Source organism: Maylandia zebra, linkage group LG2 (assembly GCF_041146795.1).
Source record: "Maylandia zebra isolate NMK-2024a linkage group LG2, Mzebra_GT3a, whole genome shotgun sequence".
NCBI classification, from domain to species: Eukaryota; Metazoa; Chordata; class Actinopteri; order Cichliformes; family Cichlidae; genus Maylandia; species Maylandia zebra.
In genome coordinates, this window is record NC_135168.1 from 2,619,595 (window position 1) to 2,636,364 (window position 16,770).

Sequence of the window (16,770 nt, forward strand, 5' to 3'; positions counted from 1 at the left end):
AGAAAAATGTTTCAGAACTGTAAGAAAAGTTTAGAAAAAATATTAACTGGTTTTGCATTTGATGGCACCAAAATGTCTCAGAAAAGTTAGGAAAGGGCCCATCTTTCCACTGTAGCATCCCCATCTAACAATTCTCCTTAAACATCTACAAACTGAGGAGACCAGTTGCTGGACTTTTGGAAGAGGAATGTCTTCCATTCTAGTCTCATATAGTCATACTTCCTTTATTGTCCTTCATCCAGGTGAAAAGTTTCATTGAGATTTAAATGTCATTAACAAGAGAGACCTGGCCAGGATTCATTTTCAGTTGATTTGTTTTAATGACAGAATAATAGCCCTTGTCCACTACTACCTACCAGGCTTGATTTTCTTTTCCAACTATTTATTTATGAGTGACTTATGTATGTATGTATGTATATATATGTATATATTGTACTATTCTTAGTTAGTGTATTGTCTGTCTTGTCTTAATGTTGGTTTAAAATGGAGCACTGTAACAAAAAACAATTTCCCCCAGGGATCAATAAAGTATTCTGATTCTGATTCTGATTCTGATGCAATGCAACCTGGCTTAACTCAACACGACTCAACGTTTTCTATTTCAGTTTTCATTACAATATTATTTTAAGTAGTATTGTTATTATATTATTATTATATTATCATTATAGCATTGTGGTCTAAAGTCCCACGACGTCCTTTGTATGTGAGCCGAGCTGACCCTGTAAGCATGAGTGAAAAAGAGCTATAAATTGAATCAGTTGGTTAAAGATGAATCTATTCTATTCTACTGGATGCAGTATGCAGTTTAGTGTTTTTTTTACTTTGACTGGTCAGTTTTGAAAAACTCTATGTTAGTTGATTTAACTGATACTATTACTACTAAAAAGAATATTCTTATTAATTAGTAAACTCCCATTGGATAATAATCAGTCACTGCTGTCTTCATTGTGAATAAAGCTTTGGTTGATTTCAAATTTGATCTGTGACAGCGCATTCATATTTCAGCAGTTTATTAAATTATGATTGTACAAAATTAACGGCAACAGAAACGAGCTTGTATTTCATTTTTAAGCACATTTACATAGTTGAGGAACAACTGGTGTTTTTTTCACAGGAATTCAAGAGTTTTTCCCTATTTTTCATCTGTTATTTTACTCTCGACTTTCTTTTCGTCTCTTGCTGCCTCTTGATTCTCTAAGGAATGGCGATCGTTGTCAGCATGAGTTTTTAGTTTCAATTCAGTGTGACTGACATCCTGTCGCTCATTCACAGTATAGGTTTAATATAGGTTTAGCGGAGTATTACTCACTTAAAGCTTGCTATCACAACCTCCCCAGCAGTCGTTTCATTGGCCGCGAGTGACTCACCCCTTTCCTGCTTTTTTTCTTGTGAAAACCACAGTCCATCAACATTCATGCTTTTATGAAACACAAACTGGGATCAGTAGCGACACAGTGGGACTTCCTTTGCAGAATGGAAAGAAAAAGGCATTCATCACTGTCTGCGAACTTTGCAACCATTCACACATTATCCATTATTTTGTGCTCAGATCATAATTACACTAATTACAGCTCCCCTGTTAAGTTATTCATAAACAAGGAGTGAAGGGAAATGAGAATGTATAGGGTTGGTTATTCAGTCTCTCCAAGTCTCTTTAAAATGTGATCTTTCAGGTGACATATTGAGTTCTGTAAGACTAATTCTGGTTCATGTAAAATGAGGATAGAGTTGGGATGGTGAGAGGAACCAAAGGAGAACTAGAGCTCAGCTCATTTTGTTGATTTTCTGCAAACTACTCTTTCTCCCACAGATACGATAGATATGTTGACCCACTCTCGTGCTGCAGAACTAATTTTACAAATATGGTAAAGTTTTTGCTTTCTTAAACGGTCAGACTACAGTTATTGGTCTTCAGCTTAAGCTGTTACTAAGGAAGCACAGAACAGGGAGCCAAAGTCCACGCAGCGATTCTTAGATGTTCTCTTATCACAAGCTGAAAACAGTCTTTCTTTGCTCCTTTCCATCTTCCATCAGCTATGACTGGGCCTTTTCATTATGCATGAGGGAGAACTGATTATTGTTTGAAAGGCTAATAGAGAGTTTTGATTGGTATCATTTTGCCAAAGTCATGGGATGCATCGATATAAGGATATATTTTTAGGTCTTTATTGGTTGCAGTATTTTATTAAAGTGGACCATAATGGAAGATTATGCCAACTTTCATCCATCCATCGTCTTCCATTCATCCGGGGCCTGGTCACGGGGGCAGCAGCCTAAGCAGAGAAGCCCGGACCTCCCTCTCCCCGGTCACCTCCTCCAGCCTTTCCAGGAGGAACACCAAGGCGTTCCCAGGACAGCTGAGAGAGATCATTTCTCCAGCATGTCCTGGGTTTGCCTCAGGGCCTCCTCCTGGTCAAAACACCATATTTTCATTTTTTTTTTCAGCAGACCTGATTGAAACAAGAGAAAAATAATTTAACTGAAATAGCATATTCCCAACTTTGGGGACAATGCTTCACTTGGTTTTTTGGAAGCTCTAGAAAAGCTGGAAACCTTGAAAGTTGAATTAACACTTTAAGGATGACTAGAAAAAGAACTGTGATATATCACAAGGTTGGAATTTAATTTGAAAAAGTCAAAATGGTTAAGCAAATCAAATTTGGAGAGAACTAAAACTTATTAAAACTTATATACTGAAACCTGCTGCAGAGTTCCTGCTAATAAATTATAAGGCAAGCAGCTGCAATTCTTCGTTAGGACTCTGAGTGGTACCAAAGGAATATATTGCTGTGCAAAAGTCTGAGCCTCTTATAATTTTTTAATATTTTGTTAGGAAAATAGTCAATGGGGCAGCCATTTATTAAATTAAATTAGATACAATTCTAACAAACTTAAAAGTCAATATTAGACACGAGAAACTTTATTGTTTAGCACAACCTAAACTCTCTAATGCAAGCTTTCTTTTAATTCCTTTAAGAATGCTTCAGGAATAGTTCTCTCGTCTTCTTCGAGAACACGCCACAGCTCTTCTTTGGATGTTGGCTGCCTTTTGTTCTATTGTCTGTCAGGATAATTCCATTCTGGTTCAATAATGTGTCGACCGCGGCTCAGGGAGACCAGTCGATCACTGGTAATACCCCACTATGTTTTTTTTCTGCAGGTATTTTATTTGACCTGCATTGGCAGTGGGTTTGGGATCATTGTCATGCTGAAAAATTAAGACAATCAGATGCTTTCCAAATTATTTTCTTCTTTCCCATCCTCCATTCATATCATAATTGTTTTACTTGCTGATAGTCTATCAAAATAGCATGTAAATGTAATGAGTACCACAGGCCTCAGCTGTATCTAAAGATGCTTCTAAAGATAAAGGTCACTCTTTCGAGGATACTAATGTTTACATTTTGGACAGATGATACAGTGAGGCAAGGTCTCGCAATCGTTTTACCTGAAAACAGTGCAGATAAGGACTCACGTCCTTTTTCACATCTTGGCTCGTGTGATGAAGCACATGATCAATAGTGGGTCAATGACTCTCTCTAAAATTTCTGCTTGTGCTTGTTTGTGTTGAGTTAAGAATTATAAATGGCTTCAAGCGCATATTCAAGCCTGTGAAATGCATTTAGACACTGAGCCATGGCTCTGTGCTACATACAGACATTTCTGCATCTCTGCCAATCAAAGACACTTTGTATGTACAGTGGTCCCTCATTTATCGCAGGAGTTACGTTCTAAAATTAATCAGCGAAGTAGCCAACTTTATTTTTTACAGTCATTATAGATGTTTTAAGGCTGTAAAACCCCATCACTACACACTTTACACACTTTTGTCAGACAGGCATGAACATTTTCACACTTTTCTCTCTTGTTTAAACACCCTCAAACTTCAAACCTTCGTAGAAGTCCAGTATTATAGAATGAAACCAACGGTCAAACCCTGTTTTCGGGTCCAGAATCAATGGTACAGCAGTAAAAGAAGCAAGAAGAATGAGTTGAGTAAAGTTTGACTTATCTGACTGTTTTGTTTCACTTAATGCGCCTTATAATCTGAAAAATACGCTAACTTCTACCTTACTTTAGCCTGTCCAGAAGTCCAACTTTTTGTGCGGTGGTTATCATCTTCCTCTGCCTTTTGGGTGCAACCACAGGTGCCTTTGACAGTGCAAAAGGTTTCGTCGACATTGTTGTGTTTGTTGGAGGAATCTTACAAACATACAGTGCAGCACTTCAGAGTCACACTGCTAGCGATTGAAGATTTATGTAAATTTGACAAGATGAACGCATTCGGTACTAAACAGGAAACACGGCACGAGATTGATTGACAATGGTCTACAGCCAATCAGGATGCAGAACACAATGGGCTATAAACAAACAAAAAAAAGCATGCAAAAAAGAAAAGTGAAGAAAAGTGAAGCGTGTTATAGCGAGGGCCCCACAAAGACTTTAGAAGACCACCGACTCCCCGCCTCTCTGCACACCTGACCTGCACCACTACATTTGCTGTCTTTGGAACATCTGTCCCCTTCATTCTTTCACATAACAATGTGAGCCCAGTCTGTATTTTAATGTGATTGACCACATAGTGGGCCCATCAAAACATAGTCCCACCTCTGCCTGCATGAATTCTCAGCAGGGCTAAAGATTGATGTCCCACATACTGGAGGGGCCATTAATAACTGACGCATGAAATTATCTCACAGGCTGGATATAATTGCATCTGGTCTACATGATACAGAGAAAGCTGCTGCTAAGAGAGAAATTTGTCAGCACGACTCTTTGGACTCTTTGGAATTGTAAGAAAAGTGTCCTGCTTGACCTCGTCTATACCATGTTGCCAAAAGTAATTATTCACATTCACTTACATTATTGAATCTAGGTGTTCAAATCATATCCATGAACACAGGTGTATAAAATCAACAACCTAGGCATGCAGACTGCTCCTACAAACATTTGTGAAAGAATGGGTTTCACAGATGGTGCAAAATGCAGCTACTTGCATTTTAACAAGAACTAGAAAATTTGAGCACAATACCCATGCACTGAGATCTCTTCATTGGCTACCTTGTCAGGTTCAAGCAGATTTTAAGGTCCTGCTGCTCACCTACAAGGCTTTAAACGGCACCTTCATACCTCTCCAACCTTTTACACCTTTATGTTCCATCCCGTGCTCTACGATCTCAGGACTCTGGCCTTCTAAAGGTTCCTAGGTCAGAAAAAAAGACAAATGGAGAGCGTGCTTTTTCTTTTTGTGTCTGTGGAACAACCTCCCTCAAGATATTAGGCAGGCATGCTCTGCGGAGGTTTTTAAAACTAAGTTGAAGACACAGTTGTTCACCCCATCCTACATGTCTTAATTCTATGGCTCTTAGTTTTTAAATTTTTACCATTTTTAAATTGTATTGTGTTTTTTACTTGTATTGCTATGTATCACTTTTATTTTATTTATCTCTTTAGGTTCAAATAGTTGTACAGCACTTTGTTTGAAGGCGCTTTATAAATAAAGTTATTATTATTAGTAGTAGTAGTTTTATTATTATTAAGGAGCTCAGTGAATTTCAGCATGGTGCCGATAGGATACCATCTGTGCAACAATGCCTTTCCTCACTACTAAATATTCCCCAATCAATTGTTAGTGGTATTATAACAATGTGGATCAAGTGGGAATGACAATTAGTCAGCACAAAGCGGTAGCTAACCTAATATTACAGAAAAGGATCAGCAGATGCTGAGGTACGTAGTGCACAGAGGCACCAACTTTCAGTCAATATTTACATGCCTAAAAACTGCATGTGGCCTAAGTGTTATTAACTCAATAACACTGATAGAGAACTTCATGGGATTTAGTTTCATGGCTGAGCATCTGCATCCCAGCCCTTATTTGCTTCAGGGGTAGCTGTAGCTCAGGTGGTAGAGCAGTCGATCCCAGACGGCATCCTTGGGCATCCTGGGCAAATATCCTAGGGCACGATGCTAACACTATGTTGCTCTCTGATGCAGGCATTGGTGTGTGAATGTTAAATTGGAAGCATTTAGAAATAGTGTATATGAAAGTGCTTGTATGAATGTACAAGTTGTGTAAAGCACTTTCCAGCAGTGCAATTTGAGTTCTAAGCATCTCAGAAACTCTTCAGAAAAGCATAAAGTCAAACATGAATTTTAAAAACACCAGTACAGGCTTATAAGGCCCTGAAGTAAAAAAAAAAAAAAACCCTACATTTTCCACAAAATGACATTACTTCCTGTTTTGGCCAGGAAAATAACGGCTATGCGATAGTTCGCGCTGACGTCTATTCCAACGTAGGACGTGTTTTGAACAGCTGATCGGATCGGCAAAGCGTGTTTCTGGAATATTATGTTTTTGTTGCTGCAAGCGCGATATTTTTGCAAAGTTTTATGTGGAAGGAAACTGTGACCTAGGGCAAGCTGATGGCACAAGATGTAAGTACGACTCCTCCGGTTTCATATGCAAAAAAAAATTATTGCATAAGTGGTTCCGGTTCTACGGGGACTTAAAAATAGTTACGCAAAACGGAGCGTGCCCGCTCCGACTGGCTTTAAAGAGTTAAATAATTCATTTAATGTTTCATTAATTAATTAAAATTGGAATTAATTAAAGAAATATATCAATATTTAAATGCCCACTCATTTTATTTAAAACATTTATAAAATTATTTATTTCCTGTTTTATTTAAATAATGACACATTTAATAAATTAATTATTTATTTAATAAATTACTTATTGACACATTTAGCTAGTTATTTAATGACCTTTTATTTAATTCATTTTGGCACTCCTGGCCTCGGGGCTGTGTTCATGAATTAATTTTATTTGTCAGTCTCAGTCATCAAAGCCAGGGAGCAGGGCTAGCGATGATCGAGTCAAAACCATTGCTTTGGCCTGATGGCCATTCTTTCATTGGGTATTTCTCAGCACCAACAATAGAAATGTTGAAACTAACTAAGCTGTAGTTCGAAATATACCCTGTTTGTGTGTCACTAAATGCACTTAATGGAGTGGTTGAATCTTCAAATATGTGTTTGGTTTTTAAAATAAAGCCTATTTGCAAAAGTGCTTTGATGATTTTGGAGATGTCTTTTTTTTTTTCTTTTTTTTTTTTGCCTGTCCCGTTTGGCTCTTTTGCATCAGAATTATTGTCTAAAGGCAAAGAAAGATGCCCAACGGATTTACTTTACCAAACTGACCATCCCAGCCTTGCCATAATGGTCCATTTGATTCACCTTTTATTGTTTATTTTATTTTCACTTACTGAATACGGGACAGACTTGACTGGGGGAAAGAAGGGGAGAAAGAAAGAGGGAAAGAGAAACAGCTGAGAAGAGGGACGGGGGAGAAGGGCAAAAGACAAAAACCAACAGAACGGGCAGAGAAAAAAAATGCATATATCAATCACCTGGATCACCTGCTGAGAAAGAAAAAAGAAAACAAGCAGAAGAGAACAAGAGTAATAGAATAAACAACATCACAATGATATATGGGAATATGACAGTAAATACTAAATATTAAACATTATTGTGCAGCACATAAGATCAACAGAACACAGTGTGCTTTGAGGTAGGAGCCAAAAAGGGTGTAGTTTGTGGGTGTGATCACCCGTGTGTACACCTGTGAGCATGGACGCGCTTGTTTTTTGTTTTTTAAAAGGTTCCTTCATGTAATGATCTGCTAGAGGGTGTGGGGGGGCCACAGCCCCGTCCTCCAGGGCGTGAAGCAGGTGTGGAGGAGATCAAAACTCCAGACATCCAGAGGCCCCCAGAACACAAGAGACCAAGGAAGACCAACAGAGGGGCAGCTGCGCCACTGTCCCAGAAAGAGCTGAGGAGAGTCCCAGATGAGGGCTCACTCAGCAGCCGCGGAGCAGAAGCCAGGGGGGGTTGCAGCGACGCGCCCGTGATCTCCGCCGGCAGCCAGCCGTGCCTGAGTGACCGAGCCCCAGGCCGAGAGGCCGGGGGCACCCCACCTCCGAAGTGGCCCGAGCGAGCCCCAGGCTCCAGGCCCCGATAAGCGGCCGCCAAGGAGTGAGCCGGTGTGTACCTGGACGCCCATCCCCGGACACAAAGAACCACCAACGCACCGATGTCTGAGGGGGTCCGCCACTGGCAGGGGAAGTGGTGGTAGGGGGAGATAGGCCTCCAAACCTTGGAGGGCCTGAGATGTCCCCAGAGAGGTGGCGTCTGACACCCAACCTGACATATAGACACAGACATACAGGCACACACAGATACAAACATCCATTCCCACCCTCATGCTCTCATATGCACTTACTCCACACTCAACCAACGTGGAGACAGACATAAAGAGACGCTGTACACACGATCACACTCCCCAAGCGTACTCTACGAACCGGGTCTAGGTGCCCCCGCCCCTGGAGGGGGGGAACTGCACCCAGACCCAGGTGGTGTTACCCTTTTCCCTGCGGTGGGGGGAGGCAGACCGCCCCGACTCCGCAGCAGCAGGAAGGCTCCACACTCCAGACCGCAGTCGGACGGCCAACTCCTCCTCCTAGCCCCCCCGCTCCAGCAGGTCGCAGAGAACGGGGGTGAGAGAAGACTCCAAACCTCCCTCCACCCGCTCATTGTAATGTTGATGCATGTGTGTTCTAAGGTGCATTTAAAACCCAGGAGGGCTTGGAGCTACCTGCCAGAGAGCAGCAGGTAAGCGCATGGTCCCTCCTGCTAGCCCTCAATGTCTACGTGTATTTAACATTGAGAGGTGGGCAACGACGCCAGGGGTGGGGTGTACACCCTGATGGTACTTTGGAGTCCGTGTAGCGTGCCCACCCCCAAGATCCTATATGTATGTGTAATGAGAGTGTGAGTAATGTGAATGTCTAAGTTGTGGGATAAAATTGAGGCACAGGCAGCCAGAAGGGGACGGGGGGGGGGGGGGGGGGGGGGTAGCCTCCTCTTCACCCTGGTGACATACCCCTACTCCAAGGTCCTGCATGTGTGGGTGGTTGTGGTGGAGCGGGAAGAGGGAGGCAACTGGAGATGGGGAGGGAAGGAAGGGAGGGGCAAGTGACCCCTCCCTGGGGCCAGCTCCCCCGCTGACCCCAGTAGGCACCCCCATACTCCGCGACCCGACAGGGAAAGGGGGCCCAGGCCCATCCAGACCATCCAGATTTTGGAGATGTCTGCCCAGCCCAGTATCATAGCAAGCAAGCAGTCGGGCTCAGGTGCAGCCGATAAAGCGTGGGTGCCACCATAACTTGCATAACCTCCGCTGACTTTCACCTCTCAGAGGGCGAACACCAACTTCATTTAACCTCCACCCAGGTGTCATTATGGATGATAACATCGTCCAAGTAGGGGGCAGCAATGCATTGTGTGGCTGCAGCACTCGGCTGGGGCTCTGAACGAGCTGAACGCAAGTGTGACAGATTGGTACAAACCGTGGAGAAGGCTGTTTTTTCCTTGGGTTCTGCAGATAAGGGACTCTGCCAGTAGCCCTTGGTTAAATCCAGCGTTGTGAAAAACCGGGCCATGCCCAACCGGTCCAGGAGTTCTTCAACCCGGGGCATGGGGTAAGCAACAAAATGTGACACTTTATTTATTTTGCGATAGTCCACACAGAACCGTATAGACCCATCTTTCTTCACCACAAGAACTATGGGGCTACCTATCTTCTGCATTTCAGCCAATTCCCTCTGAACAATTTGCCTTTTATGTTCAGGAAGCCTGTCGGGTCATGAACGCACCGTCACTCCAAGCTGCGTTTCAAAATGGTGCTCGATGAGAGTCGTACAGCCAAGCAGGAGGGGGGAACGTCTGGAAAGCGCTGTTGCAATGCAGCAACATCCGCTCTCTGTGCCTGTGTGAGATGGTCATCACAATGGAGGGAGGCGGGAATGCCCCAACTAATGTCTCTCCTTCACCAGGCTCACCAGAGAAGTGGTTTCAGCCTCTCTCCACGCTCGAGGAGGTTGAGGTTATAAACCTGTGTGGCCCCTACCCTGTCTGACCCTGCAACCTTACGCTGGCGTAAGAGACTCAGCAGCCGATTAGAATCAACCAGAACAACATTTACTGTATATATTTAATAAATAACCAAATTAATGCACGCATCTTCCTGTGACAATGTGACCGTTTGCTCTTCAGTACAAAGGGCTTCACATGCAGCTCATATAAAAGATTCCCCCATCATATAATCTCTTAACACATGCTTTAAATAAAAGAGTGAGTGAAAATGTGGAGTTTCCAGCCGATTTTTGATCAAAATGATCAAACCTGCTCCGACAGTTTTTTATTCTCTCCGCTGCAGTTTAAAGGTTTGAGAGTAAAGATCAGGTATACAAACAAACTTCAAGCATAGACTCAGCAATTAAAGTGTCTGCGTCCTGTTATAAGAGCATATATGTAAAACTGTTTTCAGCCAACATGAAAAAGGAATAAAGTTGTGTCTGTGATTAATTACTGATGCTCATTAGGGAAACACAAAGACTTGAGGCAGACCTGCTATTTCCATCATCAACATGTTTCCATGTGTTTTGCAGTTTTTCAGCAGGACCCTGCTGTAAGACTAGCTGCACAGCTGATGAACGAAGAAACAAAGCAAAATATAAGAATAGGAATTCAAGAATTATAAGAATAAATATATGTACAGATATAATATAAATAAAATATAATAGAAAGATAATATAATAGGGTGGCACGGTGGTTAGCACTGTTGCCGCACAGCAAGAAGGTCCTGAGTTCAATTCCACCATCAGGCCGGGGTCTTTCTGTGTGGAGTTTGCATGTTCTCCCCGTGTTCGTGTGGGTTCCCTCCGGGTACTCCGGCTTCCTCCCACCGTCCAAAGACATGCACTTAGTGGGGATAGGTTAATTGGTTAATCCAAATTGTCACTAGGTGTGAATGTGCGAGTGAATGTGAGTGTGAATGGTTGTCTGTCCCTGTGTGTTGGCCCTGCGACAGACTGGCGACCTGTCTAGGGTGTACCCCGCCTCTCGCCCCATGACAGCTGAGATAGGCTCCAGCGCCCCCCGCGACCCTGAAAAGGATAAGCGGACGCGAATGAATGGATAATATAATATAAATCTCGGGGTGCTATCAACATTGCTATTAACATGTTCATAAATAAAGGCTGACTTTCTGCCTTTAGTCTTATTCATGAGAATTATTAGTTGTCTTCTAACATCCAGAAGTCTGCACGATGTGTTTCATAGTTTCTAACAAGCCTTGTTAAATAATTGGCCTCCAGCTCGCACTGGAACGGTTCGCAGCCAAGTGGGAAGCGGTAGTATGAGAATCAGCCCCTTCCAATCTGAGGCCATGGTCCTTAGCTGGAAAAGGGTGGAGTACCTACTCTGGGCCAGGGACGAGTTCTTGCCCCAAGTGGAATAATTTAAGTATCTCTTGTTGACGAGTGATGGGAGTAGGGAGCGGGGGGGAGTGAGAAGTTTAGCCATGGGCTCAGGGTAGAGCCGCTGCTCCTCCACATCGAAAGGAGCCAGTTGATGTGGTCCTGGGCGTGTCCCGGGTAAGGTGTGTCCCACCGGGAGGAGGCCTCGGGGCAGACCCAGGACACGTTGGAGAGATTATATTTCTCGGCGTGTCTGGGAACGCCTCGGTGTTCCTCTGGACAAGCTGGAGGAGATGGCTGGGGAGAGAGAGGTCTGGGCTTCTCTGCTTAGGCTGCTGCCCCCGTGACCATGCCCCGGATGAGCCGAAGAAGATGGATGGTTGTTTTTTATTTTTATTTTTGTGAACTCTGAAAATTCTAACAGTCAGCTTGTGCTTAGAATACAGTTGAATAAATATTAAGAACCAGATGATGTAATCATTTCTGGACAGGCTGGAGCATGCTGGTTCAGACGCTGCTCCTCCCAGTGGAAACGCACCTTCTGTAGGGCTTTTTATGAGAGAGAAGGCAAATATGCTCCAGTTATAAGTTTTCACAATTTATTATCCAAACAGTTGGAATTTCAAATTAGTTTTACATGGCACCATGGACCTTCTCTCTCTGGCTCAGAGACAAAAGGCTGCCGCACCCAGGAAGTAAACACTCTTTTATTGCATGTCACAAAAACGTGGTATTAATATGATTGGTCAGAACAGTTTAGAGTGGCCTTAGGTGTGATGTCGGCTCAGGTTTCCTCTTCTGCAGCTTTCTAAGCGTCTCCATTACCATGGCAACCATCTCTTGTCGTCCAGTGTAAAGACGGAGCTTGCATTCTGTAAGAGAAGCTTTATGATCGAGGCTCCGTTCCTGTGAGGGGTCTGGTGTCTGTTACTATTAGGGTAGCAGTCTACTTCCAAACTCTCTACAATTCACTGTGTGCAGTAAAAAATAAAACACAAATATGTTATTCTATTTATGAGACATTAGTTTTATAGATAAACATAAATCCCAACACTTCTCTTTCCTCCTTGTATAAAAAAGATTGTTAATGCTAGTTTTGATTCAAAATTCAATTCCGTTAAAAAAAAATCCAACACATATGAACACCAAATAATAAAGAACAGCAAATGGTTCAGTTTAAACGTCTAACAGCAGTTATGAGACTTAACTTTAATCTGAGCCAAACTGATTTTCTAAGTTGTAAATACAGTAAACGCCCCCCGTCAGACAGTGTTTAACCTCCACTGAGTCAGCAGGTCTTAAAAGTTGTCAGTGTTGGGCAAGTAATTAGTTATAGTTACTAGCTACTTCTTCAAGTAATTGAGTTAGTAACTGAGTTACAATATTATACAAGTTACTAATTACTACGAAAAGTAACTATTGCGTTACTTTAAAAAATGTTTATCCGTTTACACTGCTGTCGGCTTTTTGGCAGCGATTGCAGCAGTTACCTCATTGTTCTGACACACAACACAAAACTATCCACAACACTACACACTAACTACACAAGACAAAACATTAACTACACACTCCAAACACGCTAAACGTCACAAATCTCTCACATCTCAAAACTCCCTCCCTCTCTCGCTCTGTCTCTTGCTGCCACCCTTCCTAAAACTTCCCTCAACAAAAGAATAAAAAAAAAAATCTTCCTGAACAACCAATGCCATGTTGCCATGTCGTTTTTTTTTTGATTGGTCAACACGGTACATTTTTCCACCAATAGGAAAGGGTTTATTGGGTTTTGTTTTTGCTTTTGAGGGCTTTCTTTAGACAACGCAGTTTCTTCCCGTAGTCATTTTTGCTATGTCACTTTAAATTGGTCATGTGATTGGTTTGCCATGATTACTTATTTCTTCCTCAGCCAATCAGCAGCACTTGTGCAATTGTTTTGCCCTCTGGCTCCCAGTAAGCTGAAGACAGCTTCAATCGTATGTGTGTTGAAAAATAGTAACGCATCTGCATCGCATTTTCTTGTTAGTAACGGTAACGGCATTGTAACGATAGAAAGTAATTAGAATTAGATAGTAATGTGTTAGATTACTAATTACTGAAAAAAGTACTGTGTATGTGATAAGTCTCTCATTACGGCTGTTTATGCTGTCCCAACCACAATATTCTTACTCAAAGGTATGTGTGCATGAGTGTGTGTGTTGTAAACCCTCCCCTGTGGTTATACAATATTGTGTTCTCCCATGCATGCGCGTGTGCCTGTGGTGCTGCTGATTGTGCTTCATGCTGTGCACGTGTCCAACCTATCAAGGTTCACACTGGTATGCTCGCTCACAATCTTCTACATCCTTTGCTCTCTGCACTGCCATCTCTCCCTTTTTCTATCTCTGCATTCCCCCGTCCACCTCCCCATATGACATTTCTGCCATCATTATAGGATGGCAGAGGGTCGCACTTCCCGTGTGTCAGTTATTGGATTTTAGCAGTGGATCATCAAGGTTTTTGTTTTTGTTTATTTTATTTTTTTTGCTATTGCAAATTGAAGCAATCTTACTTCAGAAAGCAACAATTTCTTTCTGGAAAAACTTTGGATTCAACAGAATTTAAGAGCAATTTGAAAATAATACATAAAGGAAAGACTGACTTTGGAGAGCATCCATTCCTACCTACATTTATTGTACACTTCTTCAAGTAGGTAAGAAAACAAAAGAGGGGGTGGAATGTTGCAATGACAGAAAAATCTATTCTTTAGTTATTAAAAGTCAGATGAGTGAAATTGTCACTGTGTGCTTAGTCCATGACAACTGGCATCATGCCTATTACACAAATGCAGACCAAACAACCACACAGAGAATTCTTCTCAGCACGCTTTCAGTTTGACTGTGGTGTGGTTTGTCTTAGATGTTAAAGCACAGCAGACAGAATTTGTGCTAGTTCACTTTTAGACTGCATTCCAAAGCCAAAATTATTATGCAGAATTTTCTTTACCCACGTGGATCACCCAGAAAAGCAGTCAACTCAGAAATAAAAGCCTCAAACGTTGCAACAACATTAATATAAAAAACAAACCAAAAACTAGAAACTAAACTGGGCACTGGAACCTGGAGACTAAGAAACTTGAGGAAGGAAACCAACCAGGACCAGGAGCTAGAATATTTTCAGGAACATGAGAGGAGAAAACATAGCACGATGCAACAAGCAGGGGAAGACTGAGGACTAAAATACACAGGTAGGATCACGGGAGCATGGGGAACAGCAGGAAACACAGCTGGGACAAATCAAACATAATGAGATGAGGGAAGGCAAAACTAGATACACTGACCAAGCGCACAAGACTGTCAAAGTGAAACAGGAAATACGACATGTACGCACAGACACAGACTCAGAGACATCAGAAACACTATGACATAGCTGACATGGTGACAGAGGGAACATACACCAAGTTCCAAATTATTATGTAAGTGATATTTTCCTCTGATTTTCCTAAATAGTCGATTCAAATGACAGTCAGCATAATTTTTGAGTCATCAACCATTAGAGTATAATTCAAATGTTACTGAACAAACCTCCCAATGATAACAGTGTTTTTCACAAATAAAAATCGTAAAACGCACTGTTCCAAATTATTACGCACAACAGAGTTTCAAAACATTTTATAGGTTGTAGAGAATTGAAAATGGTCATTTGTTGAATTTGCAGCATCAGAAGATCATATTTACTGAAATCAAAAGCTATTTCAATCAAAAACATCTTAACAGGTCAAGTTACATATTAATATAGAACCGCTTATTTGATAGCAGTTTCACAATTCTTCCACAATGCTTCCCCGTGTTTTTAACACTGCAGGCGTGATTGCGGATGCCATGCAGGTGCGTCCACACGGCACTGCCGACCACGCCTCACCACATCTGTCTTCCTCCAACAGTCCAACGAAATGCATGTGGTCAGGTTAATTGGTCATTTTAAATTGCTGGCAAGTGTGAGTCTTAGCCCAGACTGGCAACCGGTCCTAAATTTGTAAAAGTTTTATCACTACCAATACTAGTGCAGAATTAATGTACAACATATATGTTAAAGGGTTAACTAGGCAACTGGAACCCGGAATTTCCACAACTGACCAACTATCAGCTTAAAATAACCAAATTGCTTCCAGTTTTTGCGGTGTATAGGTTTTATACTTATTTTTGTATAGTAATTCATATTTTCTTTGTTTCCTGGGTTCTAAAACTTTGAATGAGAGGCATAAAAATGGCTAGGGTCAGCCTTTTCAATATTGAAATAATCAAAACTGAAATATTCCTACCTGGCAGCATGGTGCAAACAGTAAGAAGGTTCTGAGTTCGACCCTGCCATCTTGCTGTGGCTATCTGCATCTCTGGTATTCTGGCTTCCTCCCACAGTCCAAAGACATGCAGTTACTAGGGTTACAATTGCATTTGTCCCTAACCATCGGGAACCCCCACGTTAACTTTTATCGAGTGGAAAAAAGCTGGCGTTCATCCTCCAGCTTCACTGTGTTGATGTTATGCTAACATAGCTGCATTGCTAGTGATCACGTCGACATCATTTTATACCAGCTAGCCCAACTTCAGTAACCCTACAAACGTCATGCAGTTTAGTTTTCTGTCGTCATTTATGTTGGAAGTGATAGCAGAGCTGTACATTTGAATTTTTCGGAAAACTCTCAGTCAGAACATGCTATATCATGTTTAGGTGGAAGCTAGCGAGCTAACTTCTTGCTAACTCCTAACTCCGTTAAATTTAATAAATTCTGTCTTCATGGTTGCCTGGATGTTAAACTTAATTGTTACAACTGGTAAAGCAGGAACGCTGATCATTTTATTAAAGATGAAAGAATTTAGACAGTTTTTAACTCTCAGTGATGCTGCAGTGTTCGTTTGATGTTGAGACCTGAGGTGAACGGAGTTTAGGACCCAGATTACTCAGCAAGACCCATGACTACAGTAGCTGTAATGCTCCAGCAATCCATGAAGCGATGCGGCTTTGTAGCTTACCAAAGTCGTACTAAAACATTTTTGACAGATTTTTGAGCACCGTGTACCACATAAAATTGGTTCAAGGTCAGTAAGCCAGTGTTGCCAACTTAGCGACTTTGTCGCTATATTTAGCGAGTTTTCAGACCCCCTTAGCGACTTTTTTTCTAAAAAGCGACTAGCGACAAATCTGGCGACTTTTTCTGGTGTTATTGGAGACTTATTTATGACGACTTTTGACGTGAAAGCGGGTATCGCTCTTACTCTCAACAAGCAGCGGGTGCTGCCGTGGGTACCTCGCCCGTTCCAAAGTGCTCACGGGCGGAGGATAGTCCACCCCCAGCTGCTGTCAGGGCAGAAGATGTTCACACCTATGCGTCCGAACTGCAAATGAATCGCACATGAGCGAAGCCGCTGCTCCCGCACTGACTGTGACGCAGTCAGTTCTTCTTTTACTGTTGTGC

At 42.0% G+C, this 16,770-nt stretch overlaps 1 protein-coding gene across 1 annotated transcript in view; it reads left to right on the forward strand.

Annotated features, from left to right (window-relative positions):
* Positions 1-16,770, forward strand: part of gfra3 (GDNF family receptor alpha 3) — a 76,776-nt gene that overhangs the window by 19,225 nt on the left and 40,781 nt on the right. The gene's annotated exons all lie outside the window — the stretch shown is intronic.